General features: G+C 44.9%; 1 non-coding gene across 1 annotated transcript; it reads right to left on the bottom strand.

Moving 5' to 3' along the window:
• Positions 1 to 2,097: 2,097 nt before the first annotated feature.
• On the bottom strand, positions 2,098 to 2,292 carry LOC140409670 (U2 spliceosomal RNA). The gene has a single exon (XR_011940469.1). It is a non-coding gene; the product is annotated as a U2 spliceosomal RNA (small nuclear RNA).
• Positions 2,293 to 5,006: the final 2,714 nt, after the last annotated feature.

Below are 5,006 nucleotides of genomic sequence, written 5' to 3'. Positions count from 1 at the left end.
CGCTGGGTAGGGGAGAATCCCGCCCAAAGACTCCAATGGCACCCTGTTTTTGAAAACTCAGCACTATTCTTAGAAGTCCCCCTGTACAAAAAAGGACCAACATTCTAAATGGTGATCAGGGATTCTCACTCCCCGACTCCGATGCAAGCTTCAGTGGGTGCTACTCAGGTCAAACTATGTTTTCAAGTTATCCCCTGGTATAACCCAGACCTTCACCGAAGATTTCATCTACTTACCACTTAGTAGCATCGATCCTGGGTCCCGCATTGCTAAGTAAGTAAAGTAGACTTTGGAATAACCATTATTTCAAGTTAAATTAAGTTATTTTATTATTATATTTTTTCTTTTAAAAGCTTCAATTACTGTCTTTACAGAAAGGAAAAAGATCTTGCTTCTGGATCCTTCTGGTTGGTTGAAGGGGCCTTCAGGCCCAACTTGATAATCAATCTTCTTTTTCAAATCTTGTCTTCTTTAGATGTATTCGCTGGTTAGCTCGGTTGCTGTGTCCTATCTTTCCCATGTACCGAGCTGTGAGAGCTGATTCTGCTGGCTGTCTCTGAGCTGACTCTGAGCTGACTCTGGCTCCTCTTTAAATTCTAGTCTTCCTTAGATGTATTAGCTATTTTAGCGCGGCAGCTTTGCCCTGTACCTTCCCCATGGCCGAGCTGACTGTAATCTGACTCTGAGCTGCTTCTCTTGTTCCTTCTCTGATTCTCTCTGAGTTCTGGTTCTGGTTCTGGTAGTTCCTGCCCTGGTCTCTATGTTTATATTCTCTTTCTAACAGTCATTACGTTTTTATGGCGTTATTGTAAAGTAACTCCTATTTTCTTTGATTGCAAAAAGTATCTTTGATCTAAACTTTCTAATCCATCTAAGTATTCATTTTGACATGACTTCATCTCATTGATCTGATTACATTATTTCCTTTGTGATGTTCAAAATGCTTTGACTTCAAGAGGTGTAACTTTTGGTTTGGTTCCTGCCATTTCTATAGTTTTATTTTCCAATTGTGTCCTCAGCTCATAATTTTGACTTTGATTTTGGCTTTGAATTATGTTTCTCGTAGACTGATAGTCTCCAGTTTTCTTTAATTTACCTGGTATTAGCAAATTTTCACACCTAGAATCGTCACCAAATTCAACTGAACCTCATCCATTCTTTTCCAGGTGCTTACTAAGATAGTTACTTTCAATGAAGGTGTGAGTCATTGTTTTTGGCTACATTCAAAATCCTGTTTGTCTTGTTTGCTAAGCCTGCTTGACCAAGGCTATCTGCATTTTACAATCCTTCCCTGGCAGCTGCTGTTAACCCTTTGTGGGATCTCGCCCTGTATTCTCTCATGTTTCTCTCAGACCAGATTTTGCCAGACTTCCATGTTTCAAATGACACATCTTTCCATATTTTCAATTACAACCCTCATAGAAGGTTGCCTCTTCATTCACCCCCTTCCACATACTACTGAACGTGCTAACCTGGTATTTGTTATCCTTACCTGAAGCATTGCAGTGCTGCATGAAACACATTCTCCAGGTTGGTGATTGATCAGTCTGTCTGGGGCCTTCTACATTTTGAAACAATTCTGGGAAAGGGAGGGTGGAAATCACTGACCCTGGGTTGAAGTTGTTTTTCCTCATGCTGATCGTTGCTAGGCTATCCTGAGTTTTCCCTCTCCGGTGTGGTTGTTAGTTTGGCCTTGAAGTTCTTCACTTGTTGCTCTCTCCTGCTGCTTGGTTTTTCTTCAGGCTTTTCCAACCATTTTTTACTGTTTCTCTGTGGGTGTAGTCACTGCTGCCACCATCTGTCACTGTTGAGCTATCTCAGGACACATTCTTACCCTAGTAAGAGATCTTGATGGAGGCAATGGTGTTTGCTTCAAAATACTTTTATGCACAAGCTAACTATATACAAGGTTACAAAACATCAAGTCATAAATACAGTTCCTCTCTCAGGTGCTTCCATAGAATCCATAGAATTCCTACAATGCAAATGGAGGCCATTAGGCCCATTGGGTTTGCACTGCCCCTCCGAAAGAGCATCCCACTCAAGCCCACTCCCAAGCTCTATTCTCGTAATACAGTAATCCTACATTTTTTAAATTACTTCTTCTGAGTTTCAAAGCCAGGGCTCAGAGTGTGGGTCAGGGGCGAACCCCTAATCCAGCTCCATGCCTGCTCCAAAAACCAATTCAAATTGAATCCAATTCATGGTCCCCACAAGCGAGACATACCAGATCTGAGCCAAAAGGTAGAGCAGATACTACACTTGATCTTAGCCAAAAGGCCGAGAAGCGATACAGTAATCCTACATGACCTGCACATCTTTGGACACTAAGAGGCAATTTAGCATGGCCAATCCACTTGGTCTCCACATCTTTGGACTGTGGGAGGTAACCGGAGCAACTTTAGGAACCCCACACGAATCGGGAGAATGTGCAAACTCCACGTAGACGGTCACCCAAGGCGGTTTGAGGCAGAAGTGGGAGAGCTCTCTCACAGACTCATTAATCAACAGCCTGACATAGTCATACTCACAGAATCATACCTTACAGACAATGCCCCACACATCATTATCACCATTTCTGCGTGTGTCCTCTCTCACCGCAGGACAGACCCAGCACGGGTGGCGGCACAGTGGTATACAGTTGGGAAGGAGTTGGCCTGGGAGTCCTTAACATCGACACTGGACCCCATGTAGTCTCATGGCTTCAGGTTAAACATGGGCAAGGAACTCTCCTGCTGATTGCCACGTAGTCACCACCATCAGCTGATGAATTAGTACTCCATGTTGAACCACCACATGAGGAAGCACTGAGCATGGCGAGGGTGCAGAATATGCTCTGGGTGGACGATTTCAATGTCCATCACCAAGAGTGGCTCGGTAATACCACCACAGACCGAGCAGGCCGGGTCCTAAAGAACATAGCTGCTAGACTGCGACTGCAGCAGGTGGTGAGGGAATCATCAAGAGGGAAAAATATACATCACCTCATCCTCACCAATTTGCCTGCTGCAGATGCATCTGAAAATGACAGTGTCGGTAGAAGTGACTGTGGTAGTCACCACTGTTGTATTATATTGTATATACTGCACTGCATACGAGGGTATTATGGTAAGGCCCCTGTACTACAGGTACGGGGGTAGATCCCTGCCTGCTGGCTCCGCCCAGTAGCAGAATATAAATGTGTGGGCTCTCCGACCTGCAGCCATTTCGGCAGCAGCTGTAGGAGGCCACACATCTCTGTGTAACAAAGCCTCGATTACTCTCTACTCTCGTCTCGTCGTAATTGATAGTGCATCAGTGACCACCGCACAGTCCTTGCCCTGGGAGGTGCCCCCAAGGTGGCCTGGCCCGCGGTCGGGGCCCACCGTTCCGCGGGCGGGCCTGTGCCGTGGGGGCACTCTATTGTTCCGCACCGGAGGCTGTGGTCTTCCGCCATTCCCGGTGCGGAAGCAGCTCCCTCTGCACATGTGCGGGGATGATACCAGCACCCTACCTAGGCCCACTCCTCCGCCCTATCCCCGTAATCCAGTGTATTTCTCATAGTCAGTCCACCTAATCTGCACAAATTGGGGTAAATCAAAAAACTGACAAATCCTACGGGCTAGATTAGCAGATTGGTGGTATTGAAAAGAAACTAGAAATCTGAGAGCGTGTACAGATCCAAAGAATCTCACTAAATCTTTGAAACAATCTCACTACCCCACACCAACCATTGAAGAAACCTTGTTGCAACTTGCCAGGGCAAAGATCTTTACAACCCTCGAAGTAAAGGATGGATAATGGCAAATTAAGATAGATAAAAGCAGCAGTTTCCTGCCTATGTTCTGGATTCTATTTGGAAGGTACAGATGGCCTCACGTTCTGTTTGGTATTCTACTGCTCTGGAAGAGTATCAACGTAGCCAGAGATAGTCAATGACTTTCCAGGAGTGGAAATGAACATGGATGATCTGCTACTCTATGAAAATATGATGGAAGAAGCCATCACAGACCATGATCAGAATCTAGTGAGATGACTGCAGAGAGCTCACCAGATAAACCTGAAGATGAACAAGAAAAAAACGGCAACTGACAACAAGTGAAGCTAACGTAGATCTTGTGCTGAGAGTGAAAAGAGTTCACCCAGACCCTGATAAGACAACCACTTTATAGAGATACAGCAAGCAATAGGCAGTTCAACAATTTGAAGGATTTGTGAATTACCTAGTCAAGCTCTTGCACAATTTGTCATCAGAGTGTTAACCACTGCAAAAAATGTACTGGGACACAGAACAAGAAGCAGCTTTCATCCACATCAAACAACTAGCGGCGATAATGCCAGTGCTGTGGCACTACAATATCAATGGCAAAGTCACCCTGCAGCATGCCCGTGTGTTAGGACTTGGAGCAATCCTTGTGCAGCAAGGACAAACAGTTGCAGTTGCGTCTGAAGAGTTAATAAAATCTGAACAATGCTATGCACAGATTTAAAAAAGAGTGCCTGGCTATTGGCTTTGCTTGTGAACATTTAAATCAGTGCATGTTTGGGAGAGAGAAAATGATGATACAGTCTGACTATAAGCCACTTCAAAGCATCTTTCCAGCCTATCTGCTCCAAAGCATCTGCAAAGGATGTTATTTGATTTACAGAAATGTCAAATGTATAAGCAATGGACACAGATGTACATTGCCGACATGCTGTCAAGAGCTGTACTCACTTTGAAGAAAGGTGCTGATGCTAGAACAGTGTGTGGAGTTTATCAGATTCACTGAGACACAACAATCCAACATGCTTGAGAAGTCACCAACCCAGCAGAAACAACAGGCTCTAACTTCCTAGCTCACCAACTGCACTGGGGAATCCCTCTGGGAAGTTCCCTGGCCCCCCAGCTGCAGTAGGGAATCTCTCTGGGAAGTTCCCAGGTAGGGGTTTTACCCGGCAATTGTCCAGAAGGACTAACTGCTCCTGGACAATTGCGCTGGACTGGGAACCATCCAACAAACCAATTTAAATTGGTAACTTTGGAT

Source organism: Scyliorhinus torazame, chromosome 3 (genome assembly GCF_047496885.1).
Source record: "Scyliorhinus torazame isolate Kashiwa2021f chromosome 3, sScyTor2.1, whole genome shotgun sequence".
Classification (NCBI taxonomy): Eukaryota; Metazoa; Chordata; class Chondrichthyes; order Carcharhiniformes; family Scyliorhinidae; genus Scyliorhinus; species Scyliorhinus torazame.
The sequence above is the reverse complement of the archived record's forward strand: the minus strand, read 5'-3'. Positions and strand labels throughout refer to the sequence as shown.